This window comes from Schistocerca serialis, chromosome 1 (assembly GCF_023864345.2).
Source record: "Schistocerca serialis cubense isolate TAMUIC-IGC-003099 chromosome 1, iqSchSeri2.2, whole genome shotgun sequence".
Classification (NCBI taxonomy): domain Eukaryota; kingdom Metazoa; phylum Arthropoda; class Insecta; order Orthoptera; family Acrididae; genus Schistocerca; species Schistocerca serialis.
Window position 1 is genome coordinate 1,149,450,507 of NC_064638.1, and position 15,711 is coordinate 1,149,466,217.

Below are 15,711 nucleotides of genomic sequence, written 5' to 3' on the forward strand. Positions count from 1 at the left end.
TTTTGCGAGACTGCGAAATGCAGACATAATTAAAAAACAGTGCACCTTGCGAGCTAGAAGGAATAATCGGTCTCGTCTGAAGCAAGGCAGATTATTTTTTTTCTACGCTTACAGTTAAGAAGGATTTGGGTTTAACACAAAGACATAGCATTTTTAATTGCCACTGCGTTTAATCTTATTAGCGCGATTGCAACAAAGATACTTAGTAATTTGATGCTTTGTTTCATTTAGTCTGAATCATATCCTGTTACACACTACCCAACAATAGGTCGTGTTTTAGGTCTACAGATAAATTTCTACTTTCTTTTTAGTTTAAATAACAACGACGCTGCGGTTAAAAATAAAGCTAAGAAGTTCACCTTCTCTCAAATAAAAATAATGCGTCGTTTTATTCGTTGTATCAGAATTAGGAGCGGGTTTGAACTGTTCTTTTCTTCCCAGTATTTCTACATTCGTTCATTATGTTTCTCCTTAAGTTCTAACCAAATTTTTGCTTGTGGACTACGGTTCTAAATTTTGTTCCGTCTTGAATTATTTCACGAATGCCAATTTCTTGTAGGTCTTCATCAGTCATGTGTCGTTTTTCATCGATAAGGCTAAGTTTATAATTTTTTGCGAGCATGTTTTTGTCTGTGCTATATCGGTGGCTATAAAATTGTAATCTCCATTTCCTGATGATATCTGGAACTTTTATAAAAAAAAAAACAAATTAAGCAAAATATTATTATTACTATAGGTAAAACTAATAGAGGAAAGTGTCTAAAACAGGACCCCTATTTTGTATTTTAAAAAAGAGTTACAATTATGTACGAAATGCATGTAATACTTACTTTATAATCTTATGCACCATTTACATTTTACTCTTAGTAATTGACGGAGAGTCATCGAGTAAAACAGAAAAGTGGATTCTTGCGTTCCCCATGATAGTGGTGGATTCCACTCGGAATCTGGTAGAGAATAAGTGTGTGTACGAATACAGGTACGCATTAAACCTGAAAAAGTAAGGGATCCGGTTTACGTGACTATAGTCTATATTTATATGTAAAAAGTTTTTGCGTCGTCAAAACATGATTGTAATGGCGATCTGATAAAAAACAAGTGAAGCGGACGACTTGAGCCGCCCGCTGCAGATTGGTGGGAGCTTCCCATTATTACTCTTTACTAGTTTTATGTGGGTTTTAAGTATGGATCTAATTCCACATATTGTATCTCAGTTCATGTGTTATTGACAGACGCTCATTTTGCCATATAAAGTAATTTTAATTAATGACTTTGCATTTAACTATTACATTTACGATACTGGTTACTCGGGTACCTTCTGCTGGCATCAGCTATTTGTGCAAATACTGGACGCCTCCCGGCCATCACCAGCTCTTACTATGTACCTACATATATATATTTTGACGCTGATACATATATCAAAATATTTTGTGGTATGTATGGCTGTTAATCATGTATAATTTTTACAATACAATGAAAAGCATAGTTGCTACTCACCACATAGAGGAGATTAAAACGAAATTAGAATTATATTAATATCTTCAGCTGCTGATGGCCGTTGATATATATCAACGGGGACAGGTGAAAATGTGTGCCCCGACCGGGACTCGGACCCGGGATCTGCTGCTTAAATGGCAGACGCTCTATCCATCTTTTTTTTTTTTGTGACCGTTGTGTTTGGTCGTTGCGGACGTCACATGACATCCATTCAGGTTCATTTGTTGATCCGTCCACTCAAGTTTTTTTTATTGCAAAGGCCAACCAGCTCTCTGACCGAACACGCTGAGCTACCGTGCCGGCACGCATCTGAGCCACCGAGGGCATAGAGGACAGCGCGAGAGCAGGGACTATCTCGCGCACGCCTACCGCGAGACCCACATTCTCACGTTATATGTCCACACACTACATTCTTAGGTGCCATCCTAACACCCTCATTACTCGTGGAAGACATTCTTACCAAGACCCGTAAGAGTTCGGGGAATATGTGTGCATCCACACAGCGCACAGAAGAAGAACGTCATGGCCGGAATTGCCAGAACTATATATTTATATGAAAATGGTGTCTGTTCTTTCGGACATATTCATACAAGTATATAGAGGAGATGCTGAGTCGCGGATAGGCACAACAAAAAGACCGTCAGAAAATGACCAACAAGGCCTTCGTCGGATATAGGAGACACACACACATACTCTCGCATACGTAACTCACTCACACACACACACACACACACACACACACACACACACACATGTCTGCAGTCTCTGGGTGCTGAGGCCACACTATCCTTTTCATAACATTGTTACATTCCGTCCTGGAGTTTCCGTTGTTGAATCTTTTATTATTTTTCATATGCATCACTATACCTGTTATAGATTTTGCTTCAGCTAATTTAACTTAGTTGTTTACACCACTGTTTTCCTATTTGTAACGGATCTGAAGATAGCAGTAGCCGAAGCCGGTAGTTGTGAATAGTAAAATATGTGTGATAAACACGGATCTTTACAATTTTTATTTTGAGTCATCAGTCTTCTCACTGGTTTGATGCTGCCCGCCACGAATTCCTCTCCTGTGCCAACCTCTTCATCTCAGAGTAGCACTTGCTGCCTACGTCCTCAATTATTTGGTTGATGTATTCCAGTCTCTGTCTTCCTCTACAGTTTTTGCCCTCTACAGCTCTCTCTAGTACCATCGAAGTCATTCCCTGATGTCTTAACAGATGTCCTATCACCCTGTCCCTTCTCCTTGTCAGTGTTTTTCATATATTCCTTTCCTCTCCGATTCTGCTCAGAACCTCCTCATTCCTTGGCTTATCAGTCGATTTAATTTTCAACATTCGTCTGTAGCACCACATCTAAATGCCCCAGTTCTCTTCTGTTCCAGTTTTCCCACAGTCCATGTTTCACTTCCATACAATGCTCTGCTCCAACCGTACTTCCTCAGAAATTCCTTCCACAAATTAAGGCCTATGTTGAATACTAGTAGACTCCTCTTGGGCAGGAAAGCCCTTTTTGCCAGTACTAGTCTGCTTTTGATGTCCTCCTTGCTCCTCCGTCATTGGTTATTTTGCTGCCTAGGGAGCAGAATTTATTAACTTAATCTACTTTGTGACCATCAATTCTGATGTTAAGTTTCTCGCTGTTCTCACTTCTGATACTTCTCATTACTTTTGTCTTTCTTCGATTACTCTCAGTCCGTATTCTGTACTCATTAGACTGTTGATTCCATTGAGCAAATCATGCGAATCCTCTACACTTTCTCTCGGGATAGCAATGTCATCAGCGAATCGTATCATTGATATCCTTTCACCTTGAATTTATTCCGCTCCTAGACCTTTCTTTTACTTCCATTATTGCTTCTCCCATGTACAGATTGAACAGTAAAGGCGAAAGACTACATTCCTGTCTTACTCCCTTTTTAATCGTAGCACTTCCTCCTTGGCTCTTGTACATACTGTATATTACCTGTCTTTTCCTGTAGCTTACACCAATTTTTCTCAGAATTTCGAACATCTTTCACCATTTAACACTGTCGAACGCTTTTTCCAGGTCGACAAATCCTATGAACGTATCTTGATTTTTCTTTAGTCTTGCTTCCATTATTAACCGCAACGTTAGAATTGCCTCTGGTGCCTTTATCTTCCCCAAAGCCAAATTGATAGTCATCTAACACATCCTTATTTTTCTTTTCCATTCTTCTCTATATTATTCTTGTAAGCCACATGGATGCATGACCTGTGAAGCTGATTGTGCGATAATTCTCGCACTTGTCAGCTCTTGCAGTCTTCAAAAATAAATTGCCGTAACACCATCGCGGAATCATTTACAGACTTTTATGTTTTCAATTGTTAAGAGTGGTAGGAATCTAAACTGTATTTACACTTGGTCCCACTAAAGTTACGGAGAACACAGAAGCAAGAGACCAGGGGGTCCACTTTAGGGGGAGGCGGAGACCATTTTAGCAAACTTTCCTTTACTGCTACGATCACAGTCGCTATTCCTACTATTGCTTCTAAACAACTCAACCTTCACCGTTATTATTTCTACTTCTATCATTGTGGATAATCACGGAAGACTATCATTACGCTAGTAAAATCACCATTATTAGCTACCTAACAGTTTTTGCGTCAGAGATTCCTCGCAGTTGTTCAGTCGATTGGTGCAATGCCAGTGGAACCTGAATCATCGTACGGCTTAGTTTGGACAGCAGTCGCTAATTTGCACTTTTTTCATGTTTTCCGTGGTTTTTAGACGGCATTGCCTTGGTGCTGTTGCGTGGTCCCGTGGTACGCGGTGGCTCGTTACAAAGCAACAATGTAGAAGTATCTACTTATTCCGTTTGTTGCCCCAGTTACCTTTGTTTCAGTGGAAAATTTGAAACAGTGAGAGAACCTATAATATCTACCATTGTAACATCGAAGGATTCGGTTTTTTCGGAAGCCCCACGTTGAGGTGCAAAAGTACTACGATGCGATTGCAGTCGATGCTGGAACAGACCACCATTGCGCCTTTGTGTCTGTTTTCCATTGGATTCAGCAGACCGAACACGTGGTGCCAACTCCCCAACTATAGTTGGAGTAATGAGCGATGGCGGTCGAGCTTGGGCTTGTTCTGCGCATCTACATCACGCATTCTCCGACAGCCAATGTGCGTTCAGAAGTGTTCCGAGCACTCCGCTGTGAATACCGTAGCTAATGCGAGCATTAAACACGACCGTATCCAGTTGTTTACTGAATTTCTGTTTCATTTGTTGCGAGGTGTCATCGCTCATGGTGATGGTAAGTGATAAATTCTGCTTAAGCAAGCGACAGACATAAGTTGCAGGATATACGCTTTCTTGCAGCGGAAAGGGCGCGCATGCGCGTACCGCAACTGTCGCTTGGAACCGTCAACAATGCAATCCCCGTTCGTGCCTCGACATGCGCGAATCGCCATGGTTCGTGGATGGAACTGTAACACTCCCTATCATCATCATTTCATCCCCACCGACGCGCAAGTCACCGAAGTGACGTCAAATCGAAAGACTTGCACCAGGCGAACGGTCTACCCGACGGGAGGCCCTCGTCGCGCGCCATTATTATTGTTATACTCCCTGGAAAACAAAACGCGAGGTAGAACAGAGCACTATTGATGAGCAACTTGAGTGCTCTACTGTTGTCAACAGCAAGTAAGGTGAATGAGTGAGTGGAGTGAGTTTGTTGCCAAACAAGCTACACAGCGCATGCCGTCGACATTGGCTTTGCTGAGCGGATATTTCAGTGCAGTAAAGACACGCAGATAAAAGAAGAGGGGGGGAGGGGGTAAGAAAGCAAACGAAACGCAGTTACCTACTCATTAACGACCCGGCGGAGACCGCGAGTCATTTATACCAAAGTAACCGAGAACGATCTCCGAAAGTTTGACCGTCGACTTCGGTTTAGCTCTGTGTAACTGCCTTACTGGTGGCGGCGCTTCGAACTACTACAGGAAGGAACTGTGTAAAGACGAGGAAGGAACAGTGTAAAGACTTTTCGCTTCCATAAGCAAAGACCTGTAGTTTAGGCATGCTAATACAGTCCACGTTACTAGGGTAATTACACATTCGATTATTTTTGCTCTTCGTATGGAGAGTCACAATTGTAGTCAAAAAAATGGTTCAAATGGCTCTGAGCACTATGGGACTTAACATCTGTGGTCATCAGTCCCCTAGAACTTAGAACTACTTAAACCTAACTAACCTAAGGACATCACACACAGCCATGTCCGAGGCAGGATTCGAACCTGCGACGTAGCAGTCGCGCGGTTCCGGACTGCGCGCCTAGAACCGCGAGACCACCGCGGCCGGCAATTGTAGTCAATTTGCACGTGCCATTGTACACTACATTATCGAAAGTATACGGACACATGATAGCGGATATTATACTGAGGTGACAAAAGCGACGCGATAGCGATGCGGTATTACTGCATAGACAAAGTATGCAAGGGCAGTGCATTGGCGGAGCTGTCGTTTATACTCGAGTGATTCACGTGAAAAAGTTCCCGATGTGATTATGGCTGTACGACAGCAATTAACAGACTTTGAACGCGAATCGGTAGTTGGAGGTAGACGAATGGGACATTCCATTTCGGAAATCGTCAGGGAATTCAGCATTCCGAGGTCCACAGTGCCAATAGTGTGCCGAGAATACCGCATTTCAGGGATTTACCTCTCATCAGCGACAATGCGGTGGCCGACGGCCTTCACTTGATGACCGAGAGCAGCAGCGTTTGCGTAGGCTTGTCAGTGATAACAGACAAGCAACACAGCATGAACCAATCGCAAAAATGTATGTGGGACTTACGACGAACGTATCCGTTAGGATAGTGCGGCGAAATTTGGAGTTATTGGGATATCGCAGCAGATGATTCACGCGAGTGCCTTTGCAAACAGTACGACATCGCCTGTAGCGCCTCTCCTGTGGTCGTGACCATATCGGTTTGACCCTAGGCGATTGGAAAACGGTGGCCTCGTCAAGTGAGTCCCGATATCCGCTGCCAAGAGCTGATGGTAGGGTTCGAGTGCAGCGTAAACCCCACAAACCCGTGGACCCAAGTTGTCAAACACGCACTGTGGAAGCTGGTGGTGGCTCCATAATGGTGTGGCCTGTATTTACATGGAATGGACTGCACCCTGGTCGAAGCGAACCGATCATTGACTGGAGATGATTATGTTCGTCTACTTGCAGACCATTTGCAGCCATTTGTGGACTTGATGTTCCCAAACAACGAAGGAATATTTACGGATGACAATACGCCATGTTATAGTTCCACAACTGATTTGAAGAACATCCTGGTTAATTCGTACGAATGTATTTGGCCACCCATACTGCCCGACAGGAATACCATCGAACATTTACGGGACATAATCGAGAGGTGAGTTCGTTCACAAATACCGCACAGACAACACTTTCGCAGTTTGGACTGCTATAGAGGCAGAATAGCCCAATACTTCTACAGAGGAGTTCGAACGAATTGTTGAGGCCATGCTACGCCGAGCTGCGTCACTCTGAAGGAGGTCCAAGTCAATATTAGGAGGTACCCCATTACTTTTCTGACGTGAGCGTATATGTTCCTACTAATGGGTGAGTGCGATATTGACTATTATTTTGACATGATGTTATGGAAAATTATACAGGGTTATTACAAATGATTGAAGCGATTTCACAGCTCTACAATAACTTTATTATTTTAGATATTTTCACAATGCTTTGCACACACATACAAAAACTCAAAAAGGTTTTTTTAGGCATTCACAAATGTTCGATATGTGCCCCTTTAGTGATTTGGCAAACATCAAGCCGATAATCAAGCTCCTCCCACACTCGGCGCAGCATGTCCCATCAATGAGTTCGAAAGCATCGTCGATGCGAACTCGCAGTTCTGGCACGTTTCTTGGTAGAGGAGGTTTAAACACTGAATCTTTCACATAACCCCCAGAAAGAAATCGCATGGGGTTAAGTCGGGAGAGCGTGGAGGCCATGACATGAATTGCTGATCATGATCTCCACCACGACCGATCCATCGGTTTTCCAATCTCCTGTTTAAGAAATGCCGAACATCGTGATGGAAGTGTGGTGGAGCATCATCCTGTTGAAAGATGAAGTCGGCGCTGTCGGTCTCTAGTCGTGGCATGAGACAATTTTCCAGCATGTCCAGATACACGTGTCCTGTAAGGTTTTTTTCGCAGAAGAAAAAGGGGCCGTAAACTTTAAACCGTGAGATTGCACAAAACACGTTAACTTTTGGTGAATTGCGAATTTGCTGCACGAATGGGTGAGGATTCTCTACCGCCCAGATTCGCACATTGTGTCTGTTCACTTCACCATTAAGAAAAAATGTTGCTTCATCACTGAAAACAAGTTTCGCACTGAACGCGTCCTCTTCCATGAGCTGTTGCAACCGCGCCGAACATTCAAAGCGTTTGACTTTGTAATCAGGTGTCAGGGCTTGTAGCAATTGTAAACAGTAAAGGCTTCTGCTTTAGCCTTTTCCGTAAGATTTTCCAAACCGTCGGCTGTGGTACGTTTAGCTCCCTGCTTGCTTTATTCGTCGACTTCCGCGGGCTACGCGTGAAACTTGCCCGCACGCGTTCAACCGTTTCTTCGCTCACTGCAGGCCGACCCGTTGATTTCCCCTTACAGATGCAACCAGAAGCTTTAAACTGCGCGTACCATCGCCGAATGGAGTTAGCAGTTGGTGGATCTTTGTTGAACTTCGCCCTGAAGTGTCGCTGCACTGTTATGACTGACTGACGTGAGAGCATTTCAAGCTCGACATACGCTTTCTCGGCTCCTGTCGCCATTTTATCTCACTGCGTTCTCGAGCGCTCTGGCGGCAGAAACCTGAAGTGCGGCTTCAGCCGAACAAAACTTTATGAGTTTTTCTACGTATCTGTAGTGTGTCGTGACCATATGTCAATCAATGGAGCTACAGTGAATTTATGAAATCGCTTCAATCATTTGTAATAGCCCTGTAATTTCCGTGTTCAAAATATGGGGAGTGTCCACACTTTGCCTTCATGACAGCTTGGATTCTGCTGGGGACTCTTTCAAGGAAGTGTGTGAATGTCCGTGGACGAATGGCAGCCCATTATTCCCCAGGAGCCGAAACCAGAGAAGTCACTGTTGTTGGACGCCAGGGACTGAAGCGAAGGCTACGTTCTGACTCATCCCACAGGCTATCCACAGAGTTCAGGACTTAACTATGGAGAGGGCAGTCCATTTCAAGAATGTTATTGTCCCCAAACCACCGTCTCGCTGATATTGCTTTGAGACATGGTGCATTGTCATACTGGCACGATGAATACTTCCGAACTGTTCCTCTACTGCACGCAGTACACAGTGCTGCAAAATGTTTTCATATCCTTCTGTATACAACGTTATTAAGCGAATTAAGGGCCCCACACCCTGACGATGAAGAACAACCCTGTACTGTAACATTACCCCCACCTCCTCACTTTGCTGTAGGCATTATACACGGTGGTCCATTGATCGTGACCTGGCCAAATATCTCACGAAATAAGCGTCAAACGAAAAAACTACAAAGAACGAAACTTGTCTAGCTTGAAGAGGGAAAGCTATGGCTGCCCTGCTAGATGGCGCTGCCATAGGTCAAACGGATGTCAACTGCGTATTTTTAAATAGGAATTCCCATTTTTATTACATATTCGTGTAGTGCGTATCGAAATATGAGTTTTTTAGTTGGACCACTTTTTTCGCTTTGTGATAGATGGCGCTTTAATAGTCAAAAACATATGGGGCACAATTTTAGACGAACAGTTGATAACAGGTAGGTTTTTTAAAGTAAAATACAGAACGTAGGTACGTTCGAACATTTTATTTCGGTTGTTCCAGTGCGATACATGTACCTTTGTGAACTTATCATTTCTGAGAACGCATGCTGTTACAGCGTGATTACCTGTAAATACCACATTAATGCAATAAATGCTCAAATTGATGTCCGTCAGTCTCAATGCATTTGGCAATTCGTGCAACGACATTCGTCTCAACAGCGAGTAGTTCGCCTTCCGTAATGTTCGCACATGCATTGACAATGCGCTGACGCATGTTGTCAGGCGTTGTCGGTGGATCACGATAGCAAATATTCTTCAACTTTCCCCACTGAAAGAAATCCGGGGACGTCAGATCCGGTGAACGTGCGAGCCATGCGGTGCTTCGACGACCAATCCACCTGTCATGAAATATGCTATTCAGTACCGCTTCACCAGACGCAAGTTATGTGCTGGACATCCATCATGTTGGAAGTACATCGCCATTCTGTCATTCAGTGAAACATCTTACAGTAACATCGGTAGAAGATTACGTAGGAAATCAGCATACATTGCACCATTTAGATTGCCATCGATAAAATGGGGGCCAATTATCCTTCCTCCCATAATGCCGCACCATACATTACCCCGCCAAAGTCGTTGATGTTCCACTTGTTGCAGCCATCGTGGATTATCTGTTGGCCAATAGTGCATATTATGCCGGTTTACGTTATCACTGTTGGTGAATGACGCTTCGTCGCTAAATGGAACGCGTGCAAAAAATCTGTCATCGTCTCGTAATTTATCTTGTGCCCAGTGGCAGAACTGTACACGACGTCCAAAGTCGTCGCCATGCAACTCCTGGTGCATAGAAATACGGTACGGGTGCAATCGATGTTGATGTAGCATTCTCAACACCGACGTTTTTGAGATTCCCGATTCTCACGCAATTTTCTGCTACTGATGTGCGGATTAGCCGCGACAGCAGCTAAAACACATACTTGGGCATCATCATTTGTTGCAGGTCGTGGTTGACGTTTCACATGTGACTGAACACTTCGTGTTTCCTTAAATAACATAGCTATCCGGCAAACGGTCCGGACACTTGGATAATGTCGTCCAGGATACCGAGGAGCATACATAGCACACACCCGTTTGGCATTTTGATCACAATAACCATATATCAACACGATATCGACCTCTTCTGCTATTGGTAAACGGTCCATTTTAACACGGGTAGTGTATCACGAAGCAAATACTGTCCGCACTGGCGGAATGTTACGTGATACCACTTACTTATACGTCTGTGACTATTACAGCGCCATCTGTCACAAAGCGAAAAAAGTGGTCCAACTAAAACATTCATATTTCTTTACGTAGTACACGAATATGTAATAAAAATGGGGCTTCCCACTTTAAAAAACGCAGTTGATATCCGTTTGACCTACGGCAGCGCCATCTAGCGGGCCAACCATAGCGCCATCTGGTTTCCCCCTTCAAGCTAGGCGAGTTTCGTTCGTTTTAGTGTTTTCGTTTGACCCTTATTTCGTGAGATATTTGTCCCCGTCACTTTATGGACCACCCTGTACGTGATGACAGGTAACTTTCTCCAGGTATTCACCAAAGCCAAACTCTCCCATAGGATTGCCATCAATCCAGATCACTCGTTTCCAGACGTCCACTGTCCAGTGGCTTCGCTGCTTACACCCCCTCAAGTGTCGAACAGCACTGACTCCAGAAATGCGTGGCTTATGAGGAACTGTTCGACCACTGTACACCATCCCTTTTAACTACCTAAGCACGGTCATTGTGCCAGCTGCACTACTGGTAGTACTTCGGAACTCACGGAAGATCCCCTTCCGCTGATTTTGTGCGATTTTTTACAACAACACTCCACAATGCTCGACGATCCCCCTCCAAGTACATGAGGTCTTCCTCGTTTTGGTTTACCTGTGGTTGCTCCTACGCATTTCCACTTCACAACCACGCCGACTGCCAAGTCCTACAGGGTGGAGAAAAATTGTGTTACGACATTTTAACCCTGGGCAGGTGATGCCAGTAGGAACCAAAATTACTAATGTTTTGTAGGTCGACAACGCGCCATATTTAAACTTCGGAAACTTGGCGCCACGCGCTCCGATTGGCCGCGGGATTGCCATGTTGCCGGATGCTCTGGACAACGCATGACGGCGAGTGCTTTTCCTGCTGGAGATCGCGATGTATCCAAGGTGAGCCGCAAGCTCGTCGGTAGCGCGCCAGCCTTCCACTCTGGAGGCCTGGAGGGTGAATCCGCCGAGGTCCCGACACATCCATTGTCGCTTCATCATAAGACGTACCAGGAACAAATCCGTCAACGGCTGTTAGTTCGCGGCCGCCCGAAGTGGCCGTGCGGTTAAAGGCGCTGCAGTCTGGAACCGCAAGACCGCTACGGTCGCAGGTTCGAATCCTGCCTCGGGCATGGATGTTTGTGATGTCCTTAGGTTAGTTAGGTTTAACTAGTTCTAAGTTCTAGGGGACTAATGACCTCAGCAGTTGAGTCCCATAGTGCTCAGAGCCATTTGAACCGTTTGTTAGTTCGCGTACAGAAAGTCTTTTAAAATTGTGTCGGCCCTGAAGAGGGCCTTTTTTGTAGCTAGGACATTGTTTAGTTAAAGCAGGTGCTCGAACTGACGACCCTCTGACGCGACACTAGCTTGGCAACGTCGAACGGTGTTTTGCCGAATTTTTTCAAAGATACCTGGCATTGCCCTGATGTGATTGGTGGCAAGTTGAATGTGATCCGTTAATTTCTCTTCGTTTCTAGGTGCTTCGCGTCCAGGTGGGTGAACTAGAGCCTTGTAGAGTACCAACAGGAAAAAGTATGGTGGCGCGACGTCTGTTGATCGCTGGGCCATGACCTACGAGTAGCTCTGCCAATAACCCGGTCGTCGGAGAGTTCATTTAAATATCCGCGCACAGCACGACTGTTATGTGTGGGCGCCCCATCGTGCTGCAACCACATGCGGAGCTGTATGTCCAGGGGAACATTTTCCCATAGGCCGCGTCGGGTTTCCTGCAAAAACTGAAGGTAATTTGCCCCAGCAAGTCAAGGAGGTGGACAGAGCGGCCCAATCAGATGGTACCTAGCGAGGTGGCGCAGTGGGTAGCACACTGGACTCGCATTCGGGAGGACGACGGTTCAATCCCGCGTCCGGCCATCCTGATTTAGGTTTTCCGTGATTTCCCTAAATTGCTCCAGGCAAATGCCCGGATGGTTTCTCTGAAAGGGCACGGCCGACTTCCCTCCCCGTCCTTCCCTAATCCGATGAGACCGATGACCTCGATGTTTGGTCTCTTCCTCCAAACAATCCAACCAATCAGATGGTCACACACAATGCCTGCCCAAATGTTGTTCCTGGTGTCCGTGGACGCAAGTGAGGTGAGGATTTTCCCTTGTCCAGTAATGAACGTTTCGAGTGCAGGCCATCCCGATGGAAGATGCATTCGTCGGTAAACAACACAATGGCGGGGAAGTCGGGATCTGGTGCAACACGTCGCAGAAACCACCGGCAAAACCCTACCCTGAGTTCATAGACCGCTACAGGATTTGGGTCTTGGACAGAGTGGAAACTAAGTGTATGCTGGCCGTCATCCCTCAAAACCTCCCAGACTAACAAATGAGTGACCTCCATGTCGTGTCCAACCGCTCGAGTACTTGTCGTAGGTGCCTCCTCGAAGCGCTCGAGAACAGCCTCTTCAAATGCAGCATCCCGTCGTGTTCGAGCTCTTCCAGCATCACCATGATATCCCGCTAACGAACCTGTTTCGCCAAGTCGCCGGTGAATTGCTGTAAACGTTTGCAGGTGTGGGTGGCGTCTTGCTGAGTACCGTTCCTCATACAAGCGTCGAGCTTCATGCACGTTACCGTCGGCTAGTTCTTTGTTCTTCAGACGAATACTGTGCCGCCTTGCTTACTGTATGACTGAATCGCAGTGGCGTGAGTGTGCACCAAAGCGAAGTATACGGGTGAATGCCTCTGCCGTGAGGTAGAGCAAGACCTATTCGACACGTGTGCGTATAACGTTGGGGGAGTGACGGGGCAGGGGCGTTTGTCTGTGTGAACCGACGACCATAGCGCTGCTCGTCAACCGACGAACGGCAACAGGGCAATTCCACGGCCAATCGCTGCGCGTGGCGTCAAGTTCCCGTAGTTTAACAATGGTGCGTTGTCGACCTACATATCATTAGTAATTTTGGTTCCTACTGCCATCAGCTAGCCAGGATTAAAATTTCGTGGCACAACTTTTCTCCATCCTGTATAATGGTTTAAATGTCCCTTATAGCTTTGTCACTCAGTTGACATCCGACGACCGATGTTACTGAGTTCTCCGGACTCATCAATTCTGCTGCTGCTCAACTGGCAACACAGTACTCCCCGCCTCCTCTAATACCGGTGGGTGAGCCTCTCGTGACATCTAGCGGGGAATTTCACATTACGTAGGGGTGTCCGTAGTTTTTCACCTCATGAATAACAGGAAGTTAAGATAATGTAGGTAAACGTCAAAAGGAAAGGCTAATATCTATCTTAATTCGAGTTCTCCGTCGCATTAACACTTCTTCATCTACATCTACATGGATACTCTGCAAACAGCATTTAAGTGCCTGACAGACGGTTCATCGAACCACCTTCACAGTAATTCTCTATTATTCCAATCTCGTACAGCACGTGGAAGAAACGAACACCTATATATTTTCGTGAGAACTCTGATTTCCCTCATTTTATTATGATCATCGTTTCTCCCTGCGTAGGTCGGCGTCAACAAAATATTTTCGCATGCGGAGAGGAAAGTTTTTGATTGAAATTTCGTGAGAAGATTCTGCCGCAAGCAAAAACAACTTCGTGTTAATGATGTCCACCCCAAATCCTGTATCATTTCAGTGACACTCTCTCCCCTATTTCGCGGTAATAGAAAACGTCCTGCTCTCTTTGAACTTTCTGGATGTACTCCGTTAATCCTATCTGGTAAGGATCCCACATCACGCAGCAGTATTCCAAAAGAGCACAGTCTCTTTAGTAGATCTGTTGCATTTTCTAAGGGTTCTGTCAATAAAACGCAGTCTTTGGTTTGCCTTCCCCACGACATTTTCTATGTCTTCTTTCCAATTTAAGTTGTTCGTAATTGTAATTCCTAGGTATTTAATTGAATTTACGGCCTATTTGACTGGTTTATCGTGTAACCGAAGTTTGACAGATTCCTTTTAGCACTCATGTGGATGATCTCACATTTTCGCTCTTTACGGTCAATTGCCAACTTTTTAACCATACAGATATTTTTCTAAATCGTCTTGCTATTTGTTTTCATCTTCTGGGTAAACGGCAGCATCATCTGCAAACAACCTAACACGGCTGTTCAGATTGTCTCTGCTTATATACATAAGGAACAGCAAAGGGCCTACAACACTACGTTGGGAAACGTCAGAAATCACATCTGATTTACTCGATGACTGTCCGTCAGTTACTACGAACTGTGCCCTCTCCGACAGGAATCACGAATCCAGTCACGTAACTGAGACGATATTCCATAAGCAGGCAATTTCACTACAACCCGCTTGTGTGGTGCAGTGTCAAAAGCCTTCTGGAAATCTAGAAATACTGTACATACCACACAGTTTTGAAAAAGTCTCCAGTAATAGCGCTTTTTCATTGTCCCCAGTGTGGCGTGAACGAAGTTTATTTTGCAACACAGCCGTCATTGACGCGGGTCCGCAGTGGATAGTTATCTTGAATTGCGCCAGATTTTGCTTTAGTGCGTTATCTTAGAAGTCTTATTCATTTCATAAAGGTCATTGAAGACGTTTATTTCCTAATCGAAGGTGGAATATAGCCTCTTGGCGAAGATAAAGCCTATAAGCATCGGAAAGATTTCGTTGTAGTCCACCTGCCGCCAATTTCCTCCTGGTACACGCAATACAGTGGAGGTTGTGTGCATTAACTCACAATTTTTTTATTTAAGTTCCATTACGTCTTTCCTGTCTACAGGCTCGGCACTGAGTCTGTAGTGAACACTCCAGGAAAAGTATCCTCAGAGCTTAGAGAAGGGACGAGAAATTGCTTTCAGTATTGCCCCACTTCTTTACCTATTCTAGTACCTTTTACGCAAGGCGAAATTGTCTCCTGCCTCCTGTGTCTTGACACTCTGCCAGGAATTTGAATAGTAAAGCTATCCTAAGCCCAAAGACTGCCTACACCACATTGCTTTGATAGGCATGTTCCATCTGCAATAGTTAGGCCCTTACCATTCTACAACGTCTGAAAAAAAGCATTAGGGGGACCTATAGTTTAAATGTGGACTACATACGACGATGCAACTTGTCGTTTCCATATTTTTTAATTGGATTGAGCATTGATCCACTAGTAATTCGTAAACATTCCGAAAATGATATTGGTC

At 44.9% G+C, this 15,711-nt stretch overlaps 1 long non-coding RNA gene across 1 annotated transcript in view; it reads right to left on the bottom strand.

Moving 5' to 3' along the window:
- Nucleotides 1-305: 305 nt before the first annotated feature.
- Nucleotides 306-15,711, bottom strand: part of LOC126459530 (uncharacterized) — a 104,329-nt gene continuing 88,923 nt past the window's right edge. Inside the window, exons 2-3 of the long non-coding RNA XR_007585908.1 lie at nt 831-992; nt 306-687 (exon numbers count right to left, since the gene is read on the bottom strand). This is a non-coding gene — a long non-coding RNA (uncharacterized LOC126459530). The remainder of the gene's footprint in view (nt 688-830; nt 993-15,711) is intronic.